Source organism: Notolabrus celidotus, chromosome 8, assembly GCF_009762535.1.
Source record: "Notolabrus celidotus isolate fNotCel1 chromosome 8, fNotCel1.pri, whole genome shotgun sequence".
Taxonomy (NCBI): domain Eukaryota; kingdom Metazoa; phylum Chordata; class Actinopteri; order Labriformes; family Labridae; genus Notolabrus; species Notolabrus celidotus.
In genome coordinates this window covers 6,637,280-6,660,433 of record NC_048279.1, presented here as the reverse complement: position 1 = coordinate 6,660,433, position 23,154 = coordinate 6,637,280, and the positions used below count along the sequence as shown (strand labels likewise).

Below are 23,154 nucleotides of genomic sequence, written 5' to 3'. Positions count from 1 at the left end.
AAAGAATTCATTCAATACACAAAGGAGTAGAACGCTAAGTGTCAATCAGGGCTTTCAAACTGTTATTATTTAAAATTGAGATGACTTGAATTTTTATGTCTAATTGCGAGACCTCGCATTTTTAATCAGATTTTTAAAACTTTTTTATTTTCAAAGACTTTTTAAGGCCATATTAACAATGGAAAGCAGTCCTTACTGGTGTTTTGATTCGTGGGCTGAAATGGTGGTGGCTCCAGAAGGCAGCTCATATGAGCAGTCACTAGATGCATGGCCTTTGTCCTCCACAGTGTCAATTGACCTGCAAGCTGTAGCTCCCCTTCAAGCTATTGCTGTTCAAAGTTTGTCACTAGTTGACTTCATCAGAAACTATCCAGTAGTGTGAGGCATTTTTTGACCAGAGGAAGTTTGACTTTTCAGACTGGGTAGTCTGGAAAGTCTGGGGCGGCTGTGGCTAAGTGGGTAGAGTCGGTCATCTATCCATCAGAAGGTTGGCGGTTCAATTCCAGCTCCTGCAGTCACATGCCGAAGTGTCCTTGAGCATCCTTGAGCAAGACACTGAACCCTGAATTGCTCCCTCAGAGGAGTATGAATGTGAAAGAATGAGATTAGCTAACACTGATGGTCAGTCACTACATAGCAGCCTCTACCATCAATGAGTGAATGGGTATGAATGGGTGAATGTGACAAGTAGTGTAAAAGCGCTTTGTGTAGTCAGAAAGACTAGAAAAGCGCTATATAAACACAAGTCCATTTACCATTACCATTTCCCCCTGAACTACGTGCGTTTCGAGCAGGTGGAAGTCGGGTCTAAATTTAGTTCAGGGGTAGATAATCTCCCCCCTAACAAGCCCATGCTAAGAGGGTAGTACTTTTCAAAAAAGCCCCGGGGCTTTCTGGGGGCAGGGTCTGCAATGCTGAACATGTCTGATTGGTAGATTAACCGCAGTGTTGTTATTCCACCCGCCGTCCACAATAACATCACACACATCTGTGATTCACTTAATTTCTCTTTCTTTCATTAGTTTTTATTTGTTCTATCTTTTTGTATGTGTGTGTACTTTTCAAAAGAAGAAGCTGTGAGTCTCTTGATTTTAACAGCTTGTAACAGTAGTCTCCTCTAAACACACCGTGAATGCCTCTCCTCCGGTGTTACGGTTTTAAAAGTGACTCGGTAAACTGGAGACCTTCACCTGAATGTAACAGTGTTTGTGCAGTTTACACAGCTGTTGAAACACAGAGGGAGTTTTAAGATTCAATATCCTCATTAGATATTTAATGATCGTGTAAAGACGTTTATGAGGGATGCATCCAGCTGAAAGTCGCCAGTTAACAGGGTCGCTGTTTAAACCAAAACACCGGCCGATCTCTGCCACGGCTTTTTGAGGTCGAAAGGATTTTAAAGCCGTGTTGAAACGTCTTTGCTACTCACGCTTATCTCCTCTCACGTGTTGATTCAGTGAATCCATCTGTGATGAAATATAGCACCATCTAAAACAGCGCCAGCTGAGTCTTTTCCATGCTAACAGGCTAACTGTTGTGTTGCTCATAATGATACCTGCCTGTCCATCTGCTTCTATGGTGTCATCTGTGATGAATGGCATTTGTCTTTGACTTACTGCCCTCTACTGGTCTGGTGGTGTACTGCCTTTACTTTTTATTTCCTCCATACGTCACTGGCCTGATTTTCACAATCTACCCAGGACTTCGGCCCTGCGGTCGAAACTCAGACAACAATGGGGGCATGGAATCTTTTAGTTCAGGGTAAAGTAGTTCTGGGGGCTAAAAGACCCCAGAACTCTTGGTCAAAATGCACCTGTGGTCTTCCTTTTGTGAGGGGGAGGAGGGCTCTCTGCATCAGCTGTGTGCTTGGTCAGCAAGTGATATTTGAGACTCTATGTACTCTCATATCACATCAACAGTAAATGCAAATAACTTTGTTCTTGTTTTGTTTCTGTTAGCCATCAACGACATTACTGCTGTATCGCTTCCTGATTTCCAATGAGATAGGCCAAGGGTCACAATGTAAAATGTGTGTTAACTCATTATCCCTTAACATGGACAGGCCCTAGCATCAGTTTCGACTTCTCCTTGAAGAATCTCAGGACTCTTCTTTGAGAAAAGTAAATGAAGATATCATTAAACAACTTTGGTTTCACACATGCTACGGTGGTATTTGAATGGTGACCTACTTCATATTAAATGTGCATCTCCTAGCTCTACTTCATGTAATGAGGGTAATGACAGTTTAACTCCAGTAATCTTTTGACTTTCAATCATCCTTGTTTTCCCTGGATAATGAATGTCTGGCCTGTAATCGGAGATTACTTGTTTTTTTATCGACCCTTTCCTATGTAGAAGGCTTTATGTAACATTTCTAATCAATAACTGGAGCTGCATATTTTGTTTGTACTTGCAGGGAGTGAGCTGACGCTTTGAAAAGATTGGCAGGCACTAGGCTTGACCGTAACCCTGAACCCCCCCACGGATATTAGCTAAACAATCTGGGAAATAAAGGAAATAAGGAACTAAAGGTAGTCAGCAGCCCAAGCCATTCACCTTGTTATCCCTGTGGACGTCTTGGTTGAGTGCCAAGCCCTAACACTAAGGGGCAACACTGAGGAAATGAGTTTCACCCGAGTATCACACTCCAAAACAGATTGTGCTTTTTTAAAGCTTTTGTTTAGTCAGGAATGTTTGCTGAGCATGCGATGCCCTTCACGATTACACCTGGGATTTTCCCAGTCCAACCATTCAAAAGCACTGAAGTTCAGTGATCAGAGGATTTGGTTTGGTCATGTTTGTGCATAGAGATTTGTTTCATGAAAAGGCATAGCAGCAGACTTTAAAACCTGCAAACCTAAACATATCCACAAGTTATCTCCTGACAAATAATCATTGCAAACCTATGGACTTCATCAACCCACTCCCCAGTCTGTTAGCTGGGCTCTGCAGTGCAGTGCTGGCTGTGTGGCAGCATGCAGGCTGCCCTCTCTGACTTGTCTCTATTAAATGGATGGTGCTTTTGGCAGGCAAGCCTGTGTGGCTTGTTTGCCCTGGGTATAAATGATGTCTGGTCTCCACAGCAGGTTACAGACTCTGCAGAATGCTCATTACAGGGGAAAATCCACCCCAGCACCACGACCACGTGTCTATGTTTCTATGATCCATAAAGGGAAAGCTCATCTTTAAACAACAGCCTCTGATGCCAGGCATCATTTGAGATGAAGGACAGACAGCATCATCATCAGTGTGGAACATGAGTCATCAGTGGAAAAACATCAATGTGGATAAAGGACTGTACATTGTGTCTTTTTTCATGAACATACACAGCTTAACTCCTGCCTTTACAGTAAGAAAGGAGCTTATATTGACGAGTGGAGCAGCAGCATTTTGCAACAGGTAAGCAGGTTACAGTCACACTGGAAGGCAGCCTATTATAAGACCTCGGATGTTGTTTACCTAAACAGAAAAATGAATACGTTTGCATGAAAATGAAGGTGACATTAGTGGAGGAAACTAAACATGGTAGATTTGAACTGGGTGGTTGGATAGATATGACAAAGAGGGCACAGACTCTGAAGGAAAGTAAAGAGCCAAAGAGATCTATGAGTTATGTGAGATCCTATTTGTTGTTATGGTGACTCCATGTGTCTTGAAGCCCACTCGCTCCCTGGTCTTATTCACTCTTTGTACTTTATTCTACAGAAACTAAAGCACTCCCTTTATTACTCAGACGATCATGGGCCATTTCAAAGGTCTTGCCCGCCCCCCTGCATCTCAAAATGATGCACAAGAACCCTTTGGCTCATGCAACAGTTTCATCAAGCTTTCATTTGGATCTGATGTCCATTTATCTTGGGGAACATTAGATGGTAAAAGCAACTGGCCAGAGTAGCTCCAGCACAATGAGGACCATTGATGAAGGAGAACAGTGAAACAATATATTCAGTCATGGATGATTGCCTTAATATTGATCATGATCAAAATGGATATCTTGAAACTACTGCTCACTGGACAATCATGAGGTTTAACATGAGGAAGTTTATATATAGGCTGTATTTAATATGTTTGTTTTTTTCTAAACAAAAGGAAAACCCAGTTAAATGAGGAAGATTCACTGCATTTTTGGGGATTACTCATCTTGAGTTTGCAGCCTCTCAAACAATCGTTATTTGTATAGCGCCAAATCACAACAAACGTTATTTCACGACGCTTTTACAAACAGAGCAGGTCTAGACCACTCTATGTCCAATTATGAACAGAGACCCAACACCAAGACAGGATAAGACTCAGTCTGACCCCACCTTAATCCACCATGAGCATTGCACCTCACAGTATTTAGCTAGTTACAGCGGTGAGGACAAACTTCCTTTAACAGGCAGAAACCTTGAGCAGAACCAGACTCATGTTAGACAGCCATCATGCCTCGACTGAGTTGGGTCTGGAAAGAGGGATAGAGGAGAATAAAGGAGAGAGGGAGTGGTGATAGTGCTGAGGCGAGTAGTAGTAGCTGTTGCCGCTGGAGTCCAGCACGTCCGTATCAGCTGGAGTCTGGAACGTCCACAACAACAGCAGCCTGTCTACGGCAGCACAAAGAGACACATCTCCTGAGACTGCACCTTACAAAAATAATACCTCTTTTTTTATGATACAACTCAGGCAACCTGATGACTTAAGCATTTCATGAAGACTGAACCGTTCAATACATAAAAAAAACCTTGAAGATGGGACTGACAGTTGTCGAAACCCCAAATATGTTGACCGGTGGGTGTATTTGTCCAAATGTTGAATGTAATCTTCAATGCAACAACGAGCCCATCGATTTAAAACTAAATAAAAAGACAAGAGGTTTGAAAGATAAACAACCCATAATGTTAGATCTTAGTCATCCTGACTTTAAGGGACTTTTCCAACTAGGGGCCCGATCTACTAAAGGTTTGCGTGTAAAAAAAACACGTGCAAACTTGATAGCGCGCGCAAAGCTGACGTACTAACCGGGTGCACCGAGGATTGAGTCTGTCAAATGAGCAAAATAGCACTCGCAAATCATTGAGCGTGTTTGCCTTCATGAATATGCAGAATACATGTAGATCATCAGAACGCGCAAAATACTGGGAGGAGGAGATGCAAATGTAATCATTTAGCACACGCAATGTGATCTATCAAACCTGAAGCAGATAGTGAGCACTGTTTTTGCGTCTATATTTAGCACGTTTGAAAGGCAGGTGCAAACTGGCACAGCGTTACGCACACATGGCTGCAGTCACTGTAAAGCTCATCATAACATCGCTTTACAACATGCCCGCAAAAGCTGGGCTTACAAGCATTACTACATGTTTTAGTCAATCAAACCAAGAGAACAAAATAATAATAATAAAACAACACAAATTCAAAGCAGTTCAGCACCACGGATAGCGACCGCATCATTCTGACACCCACTTTAACTTTTTCAACTAATGAGAGCACAGTAGGTCACTGTATCAACAGATATAAAGTTTAGTCAAATTGGCACAGCGGCCCACATGTTCACATGCAAACACAAAATCAATATGAAGTACTCGGCCTACTCACCACTGTTTGGACGAGCCTTAAGCTCCGCGGACTTGTCCACGATGCACTGTATGTCCATTTTCTTTGATCTGTCATTCTCAATAGATAACATGACATGTCCACTCAGTCTCTCCTGTCCCATCATGCTCATCAAGGGGTTTTTGGTTAGTTTTAACTTGGAGAATGAGCGCTCACTGAGCTGCGCCAGGCAGCTCTGCGTAACTCCTCATCTCGTGCTTGCAGCAGTGTGTTGGGGTGAATTGACTCAAACATGTTCCCAGTTCCATTTAAGCTGGTGAATCTTTGGGACAGTTGCTGGATGATGTTATCAGGCATTGAAAACGTTCACCCGAAAGTTGCTCCCTGGGACAGTGAGGCGACTGTCTTCATCCAAGTGACGTGTAACTTTTCTAGAGCAAGAGTGGCAGACTAAGCCTCATCAAATCGCTCTCTAAACTCCATCAAAACACTGATTGCGTTTTGGAGTAGAGTAGATGCGTTTATTTCATCGGCAGATCTTCTGTTTTTTCTCACAGCATTCACCTTTTCACAGATGGCCTCCAAATCGCATTTCTAATGCTGCGAGGTCTCTGCTGGAGCTGACGGATGTGTTTATTTCCCTCCTCCACAAAGATCTCCAACTCCATGGCTTCAAACTTCATTTATCGCTTAAGGCCACTCTGCTCTCTCAAACTCTCCATGGTGACAGCCGATAGCACACGCAAAATCCTCGTAAAATAGGGCGGTCCGCACAACTTTTGCACTCGTTATCATTTGCGCACGCAGTCTTAGTAGATCACCCGCAACACGCCCAGAAATAACACGTGCAAAATTATTATTTCCACACGCAAATTAGCGCTCGTTATTTGGGATCTTAGTAGATCAGGCCCAAGGTCTGGTCCCTGACAGAGCTCAAATTTCACCAGTCAGCTCAACACAGTGAATTTAAGTGGTCTTTAAGTGTTCTCGATTACAGCTGGGCATCAATATTTTGACAGAACATTTTGGGCCTACCTGCTGGGAAAATTGTCCCACTCTCCAGAATAATTTAGCTAATTACCAAAACCATTTCAGTTGATCTGCACCTCTAAGTAACAGTCTCACAAATGACTGCTTTTTTGCAAGTGTCAGAAAAATATGAAGCAGAGGATCAAATTAAATTCTGCTGAGATATTTCCTCTGAAATTAGCACATGAAACCAAGAATCCTCCCAGAAGTGGAGCCAATAGATGAGAGCTGAGCTCCGCAGTGGCTTTGTGGTGGAGACAATAAAACGCTTTGAGCTCAGCTCAGTCTCCGTCTCATCCTTCTGTGCCGACTTGAGCCTGCAACAGAAGGAACCACACTATTGTCGCTGGAGAAGGAACGTTAACCTGCCATCTCTTTTCTTGTTGAGGTTTCAAACCGTGGCTGTTTAATCACCGAGGATGGAAGCGGGGGGTTTGCAATACACTATACTTAATCCATCTAAATGTCTCACATGTGATATTTCAGAGCTGGAAGAACCCATACTGGAAGCTTTTTTTGTTAAATGAGGTTTTTGAGTGTGTTTTTTAATGACAGCCCACCCTCCCCCACTCCTGTCCCACTTATCTACTCGACGCTCACTAAATGAAGAGAAGGCTACTTCAGCTAATTTACTGTTCCTGGTCGTAAAAATGATGCCTCTTTGGCCAGCATAGGGAGCATAAAAAAGGTTTGAGGGGGGTAGGACGGGCAGGATTTTAAATGTTGGGACACTGAACAGATGCAACGTGAGTGATATAAGGCTAAAATATTGGCTTGGGAGGCTAATATAAAGACAGAGACGTGGCTGGCAAGGTTAATATGATTGCTTAAATATTGGCAAGGTTGGCTTATATGAATGGCGCTGAAATACTAGCACTATTATACGGCCACGGCTTTGGCTGGAGCGAGAGCGGCTATTACAGGAAACACTAGCCAGGCAGTGTCTTTTTCTGCCAGCTGTCCTTTTGCGTCTCTGAGGTTATTTCTGAGCATTTTATTTTCAGATCACTCACCCAGGGTTGATGGATGGACGGACGGTTGAGGAGACAGCTGGATCAGACAGAGATGTGACAAAGGCAGACAGTCAGGGAGACAAAGTCGAAGCTTCATTTTTTACAGCGCTGTTTCATTTTTAATAGCGAGGCCTGACATATGTTCAAGCTCTGCTTTTTTTTTTCAGCCGCAGAAACACAACAGCAGCAGAGGCAAAAACAAAATGTGAATTCATGCATAAATAGGAAGCAGTGTGGTCCAAATAAACAAGTTGGATCAGCCCCATCACACGCATTAATGTTTTCCTCCTCTCTCTCTTGCTCATGTCCCTTTTTTCCTCGCCCCGCTCTCCTCTGTCTGCTGCTCTGTCAACACAGACGAACTCAGCCAGCCACCATCATCTCCTCGCATCTCATGGGTCCATTTAGCAGCCAAGAGCCACAAACACTCGTCTGAATCCTAATTAGGGACCACTCTGGTTGGAGGGTGACATTTTTAACAACATGATGTGAGACATCAAAACACTAAAGCAGAGCTGAGGACATCCTCGTCATCCTGTGATTCCTCCCTGATTCCTCCCTGATTCCCAAAACCCTGTTTAAGTCCTGTTGGTGAATAGAGCAGTGTTTGCTGGCATGCCTTTGTGTATATAATCACCACGCCATGCTGATGTGTATAACTGTGGGATTATACATTCATTCATAGAGGGAAAAGAAAGAGGAAGAATTATCTGCTGGACTAGAAAGTTATTCTTTTCCATCTACCTGAACATTGACAAGGTCAGGACCTTTTCACCCATGTTTGAATCAGCTGCACAGGGAAGTGTAGCTGTCAAATACGAGAAATGAGATTGGAATAAAAGCTGGAAATGGACATGACTTGGATCAGGATCCCGGCAGCAAATATATAACACAAGAATAAGGCACAGTAATGTACTGGAAACACTGCATTGTGCAATGTGAATCCACAGCTCGAAACAAATGTGCTATTCGACTGAAAACATTCACTGATGACTGTTTTCTCTCTATTCTCTACTGGAATTGTTGACATAAATTTTCTGTTTCAGTTGAGTCAAAGGCTGTTCGGTTTTGAGGACTGAGTATCTTCTAACCACAGGGCGTCTTTTTTCAGCAGTTTTGAACGAATCACGAGTCCATATTACCTGAGTTTGATTTAAATCCACATTATTTATGAGTTTATATTCTTTGAAGGGCTGTTGTCTCCTTCCTAACTACTCTCCCTGAACCTGAACTGACTGTGTAAGATCTTCTGGAGTGTAGAAAACACATTGATTTATTAACATTAGATTCTAGCTGATCCTGTCATTGGTCTTGAAATTTAAATCAATGAAGTTATGACCATATGAATTGTGCATAAATGCACACAGCACCTTTCTAAATCCTAAGTTCGGCTGTGATGGGATCACTGTAGGTGTCTAACTGGCTAAAAAAGTACCTGAAACTGATCAAAAATCTTAGATCCAGTTGTTTATTCACTTCATTCGTTTTAATGCTATTTGATTCAAGTCCTAATACCATCAATGCTTGACTCTGAGTCCAGCGCTGAGTAATCAGCACTCGGGTCGAGTCAGAGTTTATGATATAAGGTTAGGGCTCAAGTCACACTCCTCGAGTCCTCGACTCAAGTACTACAACACTGACTGACAGTGTAAGTAATTCCTGTTGAGATTATTTCATATCTCATCTCTCATAGAAATTATAAAGAAACACAACGGTGTCCATGATCAAGCCTGTCTTTTTCCACAGATTTTCTTGTGAATGCAGTGATCAGGGGCGACACCACAAGCTCTGGGCCTGCACCAGTATCACAGTTCAAGTCATGAGCTGCCATCATGTAGTATCCACACCCTAGTAAATATATAAAATCAATCCCACGAGTCTGACCTATTTAACCTCTTATTATTCACACCATGAACTTTTTTTTAACACTTTTTAACTGTCATAGTCTATATTTTGTCATTCCTCAACATGTAACCCAGACAGTCAAGCATACAATAAATAACACTTTAATGAGAAATACTATAATCCTTGTTAAGAAATGTTCTAAAACTAGTTTTGTCATTGGTCAGATTTGAGTATAAAAGTGTCTCTGGGATGAATGTCTTAATAACAATGGATATGAACCATTTTTGTTAAGGCAATAGCTGGCTCAGGTTTAGATTGTAACACACACGACATCATATGAATCAATAGATCATAATAAATCTGCTGATATTAAAAATTAAAGACTAGCTCACTGGGAAAGAAGCGAAGTATCACTCCAGTGTGGTCTATTTTTATACGACTATGAATACTATATTATCTTAAGAATAATATTCATAAAATGAGGTCATATGATGTTATATCAGGCTGATTCATTCTGAACTATAGAAATGTATATACAATGCAAATATGAAAGAAGCTATATTGTTGAATGATCATTAATAAATGCAGATACATCTCTGTTATTCGCTCAGAATGTTCTGTGTGAGTAGACCTCTCTCCTGTTGTGAAGGAAACAAGTTAAAATCATGTTTCCTTTACTTGCTCCCTCTCCCTCCCTCCCTCCCTCCCTCCCTCTCCCTCCCTCCCTCCCTCTCCCTCCCTCTCCGATTTTTGTCTTTTATTTTTGATATCCTGATTTTGCTTTTTTGGGGGGAACATGGTGCTGCATTAGTTATTTGGCTCTCCATCTGCAGCCGGATTGATCCTGTCTACTCGCGTGGGGCAGACTAAACCATTTTAGGAACAAGGCAGGGTGAGGGGGGGATCTGAGAGAGACCCCACAGATGTATGGTCATTTATTGAGCTCATTTGAGAGATATAACTGAGAGGAAACGACGTACCCAAAAGTACCTTTTCATTTCATGCTCATCAGGGGCTCGCAGTAGTGAGACCCGTGTTTCCCTCCACTACAACAGCACTACAGTGAGGCATTACCTTCCTCCTTTAATCTAACGTCCACCTCTTCAGTGGAGCTGACTACTTATGTGCTAAGACCACATGATGCTGTCCCTTTCATGTTTACCATACACCTTGTGTCTGCACACCTGTTGGTACCCCTGAGCATTAACAGGAGACAGCTCAGAGTTTTATCTCCACCTCACACCAAATGAGAGGATTGCATTGCACCACAAGTCCAGCAAAACTCTCCCGGTTCATTCCTGACATCAAATTGTCTGTGAGAGTGAAATTGTCTCAAAAGCTGTTGGTGTACCGCCGGCAGAAAAACATCACCATGACAACATAACAATCCCATCCTCAGAGAGAGGCTGCAGGATGTGTTTGAAAGCTTCAGTGAGTGAATAGAGCTCGTGTTTAGACATTTTCTCTTCCCTTATTTTTTTTGTCAAGGTCAAGACTGATGTTTCTAGCACAACATCCATCGCTTTCTGCTCCTGGCATTACAAGCTAATGACAAGTTTCTGAATGAAACACAAGAGAGTTACAACAATGAGGATGTGGACCTACCTGGAGAGAGAGGTGTTCTCTTTTTTTTTGTCTGTCAGCTTCATTGTGTTTTCTGCACAAACTGCTTGTGTCACCTCTCTACAGCAAACACAGGTAGAGTTTAAAGGGAAGCGAGGGAGACAGATGTAGGGAGAGACAATGACAGAGCGGTAGTGTATGAGCCCTCACCCCTGCACGATGTGCTCAATGCTAACTGCTTGACTTGGTTCTCTGCCAGAGGCTTATTCAGAACCAAGGACAGCTCCTCTGGTCTCCAAGCCCTCTCGCTGGGGAGAGACACATTTAGATAAAGTCTCTCTCTCTCTCTCTCTTTCATTTTTTTTCATTGCTCCCGTTTTCCTTTCTCTAAAACTCGTTCCGTCTCATTGGGGAGCCCACATTTAGCCACGCTCTCTTTCTTTGTCAGTCTCTCTATTCAATCTCTCTGAGGAATGTCAAATTTATAGTCATCTCGTCCTCTTTCCTTTCTCTTTCTCTCTCTGTGTCTCTAAGCTCCGTTTCCCCTTGGTTCCCCTCCAGTGAGGCCACATTTAGAGTCTGCACCATAGGGGAACACCCTGGCCTTTACCTCCTATTCAATTAAGCTCTGACTGAAACACACACAAGAACACACACGTAGCAGCACACACACACAATTACAGCGTAGCGGTGTCTGGAGACTGATGACACAGAGAGATGACCTCAGAGAAAAAGGCATTGAGAGACGTGCACGTACAGACACTGAAGAACGAGTGTATCGGACCCACACATGCACACATACAGCAAAAACACTGAGCAATTACCCCACAGAAATCCTCTATGGTAATTTTCAGATGTGAAATCTCTGCAGTAATTTTGGACTGACTTCAAATTAACTTTTTTTTCTGCTTTCAGAGTGTTTTTTTTCCCTACTGGGCCTGAAGTATTTAGTTAAACACACACAGGCTTCACACTTTGTTCCAATCTGTTTCACGGCTAGAGTCATCAAGAGACATATCTGGCACAAGCCAATTGTCAGGATAAGATTAAAAGAAAACACGCACAAAGGTGCATCGCTGCTTTTTTTTAACTTGACAGGAGAAGTTAGAAGATAATAAAACTTGTAAATCACTTTTTAGATACTAAAGCAACAAAGCAGACTGTGTGAGAATAGATTCACTTTTAATTTGAGCTGCACTGATCCCTCTTCTGTGAGTTGGAAAAAAGCTGTTTACAGGATAAAGCACTTTTTCAGAATACTTCTAAAAGAACCTTGTTTTATTGTGGCCAAAGATAAGATAACTCCATTTCTGTATGCTTACATTAAGTCCAGGGCTCCCCTCAATGATTCAAACCTGACACGATACCAATGATAGCAAAACAATACAGACTGTTTCATTTTTTCACTTTTTATTAAACATAAATGTATTTTGTTCAAAGCTAAATTCCATATAAATGTTCAGCTCAAATCCAACATCATAATCTTTATCTCTTACACAGAACTTCCACCAGATCTGTGCTCTCTTCCGTCAACACCCACCAGTTGCGTTTTCAGAGCGCAGCACAAAGCAGGACAGTCGGAAACCTGGAGTCATGTGACCTAGGTTTTCCCACAGTAATTACTGAATCAAGGATACTCCTTCTCCTCATCCATGTTGTCTTCATCATCCTCTGAAAACCTCTGACCTGTTGACTCCAGGCCTGGCTCCGCTCATCATGATGGTTTGTTATTGTAGTTGTGTGAAGTGAAATACGATCTGGTGATAACACAAAGTGTTTTATTCTGAAAATCAACTGTCATTTGGTTTTGGTGCCTGACTTCCTGTCCCGCTCCATCTGCTCTGTTGAGATTGATGCGTCGTGCTCTGGCATCCGGCAACAATAAAAGTCTTATGTCTTTGATCCAGAGGGCTCCGACCTGCCGGATCAAAGACGCAGCTGGAACACAACGGAGCGGATCCAGTGGAAGTCAACACATTGACTCGAATAGATACCTATCAGATCCGGTGCCGTGACGGATCGGAGAAGGATCAGACAGATCTGGTGGAATTTGGCTGTTAGAGTCTCAGGTAAAGCCCTTTAAGCAAACACTCAAGATAAAACCTCTCCCTACTTATCAAATGTTGAATGGATACCAAACAAGAGGTATCTGGATCGTTTTGGGCTTTAATGTGTGTGACATATTTTGTGTCATCACGCTGCAGCTCCGTTGGTCGTCCCTCAGTTGAAGTGTTTGCAGTTTGATCCATGACTCCCACATGTTGAAGTGTCCTCAGAACACTTGACCCAAATTGCCCCTGAAGCCAGAGTCCACCGGATGTGAATGTGTACTTATGATTAAATCATCACCAACGTGCACTTTGTATAGCTTCCTCTGCCATCAGTGTATCAGTGTGTGTGGGTATGTGACATGAAGTGTAAAAGTGCTCTGAGTGGTCAGAATACTAGAACAGTTCTATATAAGTGCAGCCCATTTACCATTTACTATTTATAGCATTTACTACTTGAACATTACACATGAGTCTAAACCAAGCAGCAGCCTCTGCTGTTTAAAATGAAGCCAGTAGTGAAGAAGTTAAAGGTGCAGTTCCTCAATCGTCCACTTGAGGCTGGCTGCAGAAACCAGAAACCCCATTAGAGCCTGTGTTTGAATGCATGTTTTTACAGCTATATGTAACATGTTAACATCCTGATTAAAATAAAAAGAGACGAGGCATGCAGATTATTTATATATTTGCACACACTGTACAGAGAGTGAAGGTTTTGCATACTTTGGTGCACGGCTGAGATGACAGACATGTGGGTGTTTTGTAGCTGTTTGCCACAAGGCTTAGAGTCTGCCTCAGCCCCACCTCTTTGCCTGCGTTGATCAAAACACCCTTGTTAGGGACCAAGCAGTAAGGCACAATACACAGTTGTCATTTTTACAGAAAGGTGGGTTTTTATTTAAAAAAAAATACACAACCAAAATGATAAAAACTACGCCTGTAAAAGAGGTCAACTTAACATAACCCAAATTAACAAGACAAAATATAAGGTGTGAACTAAACAAACAGACCTGACACAATGAGACAAAAGGGACTTATAAAGTGGTTTGGCCAAACCAAGTTTAACATAAGGAGTTAACAAAATTGACACTTAAAGTGAATTCAAAGTTATACTTATTAAGCCATCAGAGCCCATTGTCTGCTCTAATCAACTAGCTTCAGCATAAAAGTCCTCTCTTCCCTTGGCCACACTATTTGTTCCCCACAGCTAGGTAACTCACAGACAAAGAAACAATGATTAATATAACAGAAAATGTATAATCTTCTGATGTAAAAATGTGCAGACTTAATTTAAACAATGTAAGATTAAATACAAGAAACATAAAAAATAAAAAAAAAGATTAAAGTGTGTTAATTGTGTGATTGACTGCCAGCTAAAACAGGTGTTGAAACTAACATTGGAAAACTGAGGTGAGAATGTGGCTGGGGAGATATTACCGTTGTGTGGCTCCAGACATCACAACCCTCCTAGGTTAATGTGAAGTTAAGTTGAGTCAACTTTCCAACCTGTTGCCCTCTTCAAACTGTCTCTGCAGAAAAAAAATGATGATGTCACTGACGCTAAAGCTACGTCCACATGTATACAGATATTTATAACCCCTTTTTTTCCTCTCTATTTAAAAAAAGAAATCCGCTTCAGACCAGAGGTGTTTCTGAATATTTCTCTGTACCAACGACAACACTTACATGGTTTAAAAAGCCCACATAAGCATGCCAGCAGGTGTAGTAGTAAGTAGTAATGTGTCATCACTCCATAATGTCAAACAAACGTTACATCAAACACCACTAGCGACTACTAGGAGCCAAAAGCCGCTGAGAGGCTGAGGTTGGGCCTAGAAAACTGACCGACGCACAAAAAAAAAAAAAAAATGAGTTTAACCTTTTTATTAACATAAAAAGATAATCAACTAATGATAAAGTGCACAAAACTGATGATTTAAGTGATCAAAGAAAATCGTGGTCAACAAAAAATACAGCGACCCAGCTCACCTTAAATGAGCAGCTTGATTAATGCAGCTTAAATGAGGAGTAGAATATCCCCATCCCAACGTGACAACACAATGAACCATACAATAAGCAAACAACGAAAATAACACCACAAAAATACACAAACAATAACCTACCCTAAACCTCTAAAGTAGATTCAAAAATCACCTTTTAAATAATTCATTCATGGCTCCTGCAACCACAGAAAAACACTGTGCCCCTGTGTGTTGAGCGTTTCTTTTCTTGAACAATTAGAAACAGTGTTCTTTCATCTTTATATGGAATTTAAGAATATTTGAGCGTGATTTATTTATTTGCCCCAGAGCCTCAGTGAAAGGATGAAGAAAAGCTAGATTTCTTTGTAAACAATAAATTAAACCTTACAAACAGACCAAAAGTGACACCATAGCATTTTCTTTTCTTTCTTTTTAATGTATTGTTTGCTCTAGACATTAATTGTATATAGTTTGTATTTATTTATGATTACCAACTGAGAGGATGATTAAAAAACAAGTATAGAACTAGTCACTGACCTTCTTGTGGGAGGTTTTTTAGTGATTGAGATGATTTGTTTGAAAAAATAATTTGATATAAAGTTTAAGGAGATGACATGTTTTGCTTTTGGAGCACAAAATATTCTCTGTATTTGCAGACTGCCTAATACAGTAATCAGTGGCTCACGGGCTCAGATTGAAGATGTGTGTGAACAGAATTAACACAGTGAAATGAATGGGGTCGAATTCTATGAATCTGGTATTGGGTCATTTTTCACAGGAGCAGGGCGCTACATGTTGTGATTGGTGCGTGTGCAGTACATAAAAACAATATTCCAATGTCTAAGTTTGTCAACTTTCGTTTTTTGTTGTCCACACTACAATGAGAAAACTGAGGTTTTAAAAATCTCCACTTTGGAGGCCTTTTCGGTGACTTGACACTCTGTTTGCGACTGGATTTAGGGAACAGTGCAGAGAAAAACTGTACTTAAAAATTCCTGAGTCCAGTTTTTATGGTCTACGGTCTTAACATTATACTTCCTTTAAACAAAACCTCATGGTAACCTTTTTTCGTTTTGGTTTGTCAACTATTATACAGTCCAAAAACATGCTCCCCAAGTTCATTGGTCACTCTAAATTGCCCGTAGTTTTGAGTGTGTTGCCTGCATGTTTGCCCTGTGTTAGGCTGGCGACCTGTCCTGTCTTCTGCCAAACTCAACTGGGATTGTCTCCAGGCCCCCATGACCCCCAACGGGATAAGCGGTCAAGATAATGGAAGGATGGATGGATGGACTATTAAACTTTGACAAAAAATGAGGGGGGAAAAGACATGGACATATATAAGGGGTATTGTTCCATTGTAAAACATAATTGTAATTTAATGTGTTAAAAGCACATCAAACTGAAATACTCTTGACTACTCTGCATATATACTCCCATTTTATTTAAGTATTTAATGTTTTCCTAGATTTTCTTTGTTTTTTAAATGGTAGGCATGTTATGTTGTTTGGTCTAACATGGTCTCAGCATATCAGTGGTTAAAACACTTGTTGGTTAGCTTTTGGCCTGCACTGCCAGGAATGAGCTGAGACTTAAAAGTGTTTGGCGAGAAGTACGATCAGCACTTTGTCAAGTTCTGCAGAGCAAAACTTTCTTTGCTTCTCGGAGGAGTTTGGACGACAGCAAAACGAAAACTGTGAAAAAGAAAATATGTCCAAAGCCCCCGATGCTGCTGGGACTATTTTTGTATCATCATTTAAAAATCAGAGCTTGAGGAAAACAACAAGATATGTTTTGTTGTGAGTATAGTACACAAGCAGGGAGATGGGTCAGAGGCTGGATGTGCACAAAGTTATTTAAAAAGGATAATAAATGAAGAGGAAAGCAGAAAAGAACAAAAAGACTGCTGCCAAAGCAAAGACAGTAAAGTTACTTCAAAAAGAGAACAAATGGATCTGACTCATGATTATCGACTTGGACTGAGCAGCACAAAGGACGGTGGTCAGCTCCAGCATCAGCACCCTGGACAGTGACGTTAGCAGAAAGTGGATATTACAAAGTCCATTAATCACCTGACATCAGACGTTAACATTATGCAACGACTATTGTTCTCTGTTTCTACAAACTGGACAACAACTCAGTGTAACTCCTGAGGTCAGATGAAACAGATGCAGTAATTCAAGGATGAAGAGAAACTTAAGCTGCTTTAACAATGATTCATCTGTTCTCTGAAAACCCTCTGAATTTTAACTAAGAGTCATGTGGGCTTAAAAATGATGAGATGATAATACATTTCACTGCAGGACATTCTGTGAAGTATAATTAGTGAAAAAAAAAATCCTCCTCATTCAACATTCAACACCTTTTTCTGTTTGCCATTGGCAGTTTGCTCAATAAGTGGATGAAACACTCTGTTCTTCACACACTGGAAACTCTTTCAGCTACCTTTCACCGTAGGGGGGGAAAGAGGGGAACTGGCTCCAGCATTAATACACATCACAGGAACACTGACCTTTGTGTGTGTGTGTGTTTCGGTGTGTGAGCCTCAGAGCATTCAGCCATGTTCGGGTGAAAGTTCAGGCTTCTGTTCCATGTGTGAGCGTTTATGTGTCTGTGTGTGTGACCTTTACACCAGCTCCTCTCTCAGTCATCAGGGTGCTGTTTTCCCCACCGCTGACTCTCCGTAGAGCTCTCTTTCCCCTAAAGTGAGTCTCAAAGTGTTTCCGTTCAACTTAATTGTTTTACAATATTTTGAAATGTCACCAGAAATTAACAGTGGAGTGGTCTCATGAAATTGTATGAATAAACATGTGTTATTGTGGCAACATTATGAATTAAATCATGAAATGGTAATGGTTTCTCTGGACACATTTTACTTGTAAATGAGCATCAGTTCATGATAGAGAAAAATGAGAACAGATAATGGTTTTAGAAGCAGGAACCCGACTTTGTGTTGATGCAGCGGTGCTCCAGTTTCCTGCAAATAAACCTGTGATATATTTCTTTCACTGTTTTACCACCACATGAGCACATTCCTTTGAAAACTTTAACGGAATTAGAAAACTGAAGATCATTTTCATTAAAAGTTGTACATTCTTCATGAATACATATAAAGTAGGGGACTATACAACACTTTTCAACAAAGAACAAAGAGGTTGTCAAGTTCTGACATAGGTATGAGCATGTAATATGAAATGCAGATTCCCAGGAGCAATGAACAATAGAGAAAGTGCGTTCACAAATTGTATAGATGATTAATGAAGTGCCAGTCTTAACAAGTATGTTTCTATGATATCTCTTCTGCACCAAAGTCACATTGGCTTCTTTCTTTTTCATGCCTTTACAAAGTCCACTGCTACAGAATATTTGCCACAAAGCTTCCTGACATATCTTCAATCCTCAAGGCCTGCATGCTGATTTAATGACTTTAGTGATATAGGCACAGATATACACACATCATTCACTACTGATAGTTATACAAACAGGAAATGTCTAAAATCCACACAGCGAACACTCAGGGTGAAAACAGAATGTGTGATTGATTATCAGGACAACATGATGTGTCAGTTTACCTCAGAGAGATTTTATTTCATGAAACGACTATAAACAGTTTCATTAACTGCTATTCATTTACAGTTAAAGTGACATTCACAAAACCATTCCCATCATTCACAAAATGCTGCAGGAACTACAACTTTCTCAACAGGAGAGCAAAATTTGGGTTCAAATCCCACCACTGCCATAAGCCAACCACGGCTGTCTCCTAAGGAGAAGGCCTGTCAAAAGTTTGTGTTGCTCTCTCAGTGTGATCAAGTGTGTGTTATAAAGGCCAGCACTTGGACTTTTCCAAAATCCCCTCCGCCAGTGCTATGTTCCGTCTCCTAAGCGTCTGACAGTACGACTGAGGGGAAGAAACCACGAGCCCTTGTTTCTAAGTTATTGGGTGTCCAAGTTGAGGACTGGGTGTTCCTTTTGCTCCACCTTATGTGTCCACTGAAATGTGAGTACCTTTTGTAACTCATCAGTGTAGCCTTACAGTATTGATCACTGTTGGAGCCAATAGCAATCTTCTTTGATGTTTATAAGGACCAACTAAGAAGAGGTGAGCATTTGCAGGCTAGTTTCATATGATCATTCTTTGAATGCATATGTTGCAACTTCATGAGCCCAAGGACAAAATGAGACATGAAATGGGAAAAGGCGTGGTTGTTAATCAATCCAACGGAACAGAAATCCACAGAGTTGCAAGCCTAAAGGCACCAACCGACAAGCAGAGTGGCGCAGCGGAAGCGTGCTGGGCCCATAACCCAGAGGTCGATGGATCGAAACCATCCTCTGCTAACTGTGCAGTAGGTCTCCACTTTGAGTGGGATGCCATTGCTTTTTGCAAGTGCTGCTGCCCCAACCTGGATATTCCAGCTAATTGATGAAACATCTCATGATACCCAGCGCATCGGCCCTCTGAAACTGGATGTGTGCACAGCAGGGTAGTGTGGCCGAGTGGTCTAAGGCGCTGGATTAAGGCTCCAGTCTCTCAGGAGGCGTGGGTTCAAATCCCACCACTGCCATAAGCCAACCACAGCTTTCTCCTAAGGAAATGGCCTGTCAAAAGTTTGCCCAGTGTTGCTCTCTCAGTATGATCAAGTATGTGTGTTATGAAGGCCAGCACTTGTACTTTTCCACAATCCTGAAATGTGAGTACCTTTTGTAACTCATCAGTGTAGCCTTACAGTATTGATCACTGTTGGAGCCAATAGCAATCTTCTTTGATGTTTATAAGGACCAAGTAAGAAGAGGTGAGCATTTGCAGGCTAGTTTCATATGATCATTCTTTGAATGCATATGTTGCAACTTCATGAGCCCATAGACAGAATGAGACATGGAATGGGAAAAGGCGTGGTTGTTAATCAATCCAACGGAACAGAAATCCACAGAGTTGCAAGCCTAAAGGCATCAACCGACAAGCAGAGTGGCGCAGCGGAAGCGTGCTGGGCCCATAACCCAGAGGTCGATGGATCGAAACCATCCTCTGCTAACTTTGCGTTAGGCCTCAACTTTGAGTGCTTTTTGCAAGTGCTGCTGCTACAACCTGGATATTCCAGCTAATTGATGAAACATCTCATGATACCCAGCGCATCGGCCCTCTGAAACTGGATGCATGCACAGCAGGGTAGTGTGGCCGAGTGGTCTAAGGCGCTGGATTTAGTCTCCAGTCTCTCAGGAGGCGTGGGTTCAAATCCCACCACTGCCATTTGACGACCATTGCTGTCTCTGCATTTAATTTCCCATCACAACTTTGCCCTCTTAGCAACATCAAGTGTAGTGGGCTGGATAAATGTAGTGCAACGATACTAACGGCCTACAGAAGAGCCATTTTGTTTTGCTGACGACAGGGCAGAATTGCCAATGCTGTTGACGCAACCTCCGAATGCCAGCTATTTGATAAAACATAGCCCTAAGATAGCCCTGCGCGACTGCATCCCCTCACTAGCGCTCACCACTGCAAGGTAGTGTGGCCGAGTGGTCTAAGGCGCTGGATTAAGGCTCCAGTCTCTCAGGAGGCGTGGGTTCAAATCCCACCACTGCCATTTGACGACCATAGCTGCCACCACATGTGTTGTCTGTTTATCTTGGTGTTGAAGTTGCCGTCTTAGCAACATCAAGTGTAGTGGGCTCGGCAAATGTTCTTCTTTCACTCTACAAAAAAATAAATCAATGGACTCACCTGTTGACTGCAGATTATTGGAGCAATGTCATGTTTTAACCTCTTCTGACAGCCTAAATAAAATAATAACCTCTGCTCATCTCTTTCTAGCTGTTGTGATAGACAAGAAAACACGATTTGTGAGGCTGTGTTCTGCTTGTTTCATTATTAAGTTAAAATGGTGGCAGGCAGCGAGGGGGGCTTTGAATTGAGTTATTTGAAAGAAGAGTGTAATGTATCACTTTTTTGATTTGGGGTAAAACTGACAGCTCTACTGTGTGATGCTATCACTTCACCAAACTGTAGCCATGCAGCTTCCACTTGAACCTGCACATCATGTAAATCTAAGTTGACTCTGCTTCCTCCTGCTGCACATCAGACAACATTAAACGCAGCGTTGTGACAACCAGGTCCGACAGTTGTTGCAGTATTTTGACAGCCAATTAAATCCTGCTAGCTAGTAGCAGTGTAATGCAGGTGGATGTACAGTCCAGCGCTGCATTTTGATGATTGAGAGGAGAGCTCTTGTTTTATTCATTCCAAGGTCACTCAGGGTTCAGGGAATATCCCTCCCTCCAGAAACATCACTGGCACTAACGCGCCCTCCAAGGTTCCTGGGCTTGATTCATTTATGCCATTAATACAATCTGGCTGCTGGCACTGGGACGAGCTGATGGGGGTAAAGCACTCACTCTAACCCCCCACGCACACAATACAGACATATACAAGCACACACACACACACACACACTTTTTTCCAGTCAATTGGCTGTTGCGTCTCCAGAAAGGCTTCCTATTAAATAAAGTGGCATCCAAGAGCTTTAATGCAGCACCTATTTAGAGTGAAAGAAGAAGAAGAGAGAGCAGCGGGGAGGGAGCTGATGTAGAGGTAGAGAGGGCGAATGAATGACTGAAGATAGAGAGAGAGAAGGAGATGAAGAGGATGCAATGCTTCCCCACTCAGCTGTAGGTAAATATGTGTGTTTGAGCGAGAGAGTGTGTGTGAGTGTGTTTGTGTATGTGTGTGTGTGTGTGTGCTCCTTTTCAACTCCCACTCTTCGACTTTAAGCATACCTCAGTATTCATGTGACGAGTCCTTCATCACCGTGATCCTGAGAGCTTCACAGACTCAGACACACGGCAGACTTTTCAGATTCAAACCCGCACATATACAGTATTTCTCCATGTGCTAACTCTCAGTGAGCGTAATGAGTCAGAGGCACACAGACAGGATGTGGTTAAAATGCACAAATATGATACAAAGAGAGACACACACACACACACACACACACACACACACACCTACAAGCACGCACAATTGAGAGAGTGAGGTACTGAACAATACAGTTTGTAATCCCTTGATGCCGTCTAAACCTCACTGTGAATTCACTGTAACATGTGTCTCTAATGTGCACACCTGTGGGACTTACATCCCTTTATGTACATCACAATAAGTGTGTTTTGGAGATTGTTTGTAGGTATTTCTATTACCAAACAGAATATGCCATGTTTCCTTCCTCCTCTAAAATAACTTGCGCTTTAGCTCATATGCATTAAAGCAAACAGTCTGCATATAAAAGTAATCATTGAGTAATAATGCTCCTGTAAGGACCTTCTGCCTGTGTTGGCGCCCTCTGTTAAAAGTGCCTCCTACATCTTATCTGATTTTTTCCTGTATATATGTAGGTAGTGTTTTCTGACCAAGCAGCAACCTCTGGTCTTAAAATATGAAGCCAATGTGGAAGTGCTAAAAACTGCTGTTCATCTAGTGTCCACTAGAGGGTTGCAGCAGGAACACTGGAAACCACATACACACCCATTCAAAAAAGACTATCTTTAAAGCAGAAATAAACATGTTTACAGCCTGGTTCATAACACAGTTGTGAAGTTTTTTCTATAACCCCTTATTACTAAAGATATTAAACTTACAAGTTTTGCCCAAATAAGGACATGCACGCTAACACTGTAGCTGTTAGTGAAAAGGCTAAAGGCCCGCCTCTTTACCCCACGCTAGCTCGACAAAAGTGAGGTTGAGTTCAGCATTTCCAATATGGCACCCTCTCACGACCGGCATCAAAACAGCACTTCAGAAAAAAGATGGGTGATGTCACGGATACTACGTCCATTTATTAAACAGTCTATGATTCAGACCAAACGTCTCATTCTGCTGTCTTTTAATAGTGGAAGCATGTTTGAAGTACATAGCATCAGGAGCAGCTGGACTCAGTTCAGAGTGAATAACATACTAACAACAGGGTGCGGAGCCTTTCTGTGGTTGATGTAATGCTCATTTGGATTACATTTCATTAACGTCTGTGCTTCTACCATTGGTGAGTATCACTAGTGATGGGCAAATGAAGCTCCATGAACCAGTAGTTGTATTTTTTGACTCCTCTAGATGGCGCTTTCTGTTCAACAAAGAGTTGAAAGCACACTGAATTGCCA

At 41.9% G+C, this 23,154-nt stretch overlaps 3 non-coding genes across 3 annotated transcripts; all 3 read left to right on the top strand.

Moving 5' to 3' along the window:
- The first annotated feature begins 19,492 nt into the window (after positions 1-19,492).
- trnal-aag lies at positions 19,493-19,574 on the top strand. Its single transcript has one exon. It is a non-coding gene; the product is annotated as a tRNA-Leu (tRNA).
- A 601-nt stretch (positions 19,575-20,175) lies between these two features.
- Positions 20,176-20,257, top strand: trnal-uag. The gene has a single exon. It is a non-coding gene; the product is annotated as a tRNA-Leu (tRNA).
- Positions 20,258-20,512: 255 nt separating this feature from the next.
- On the top strand, positions 20,513-20,594 carry trnal-aag. The gene has a single exon. It is a non-coding gene; the product is annotated as a tRNA-Leu (tRNA).
- The last annotated feature ends 2,560 nt before the right edge of the window (positions 20,595-23,154 follow it).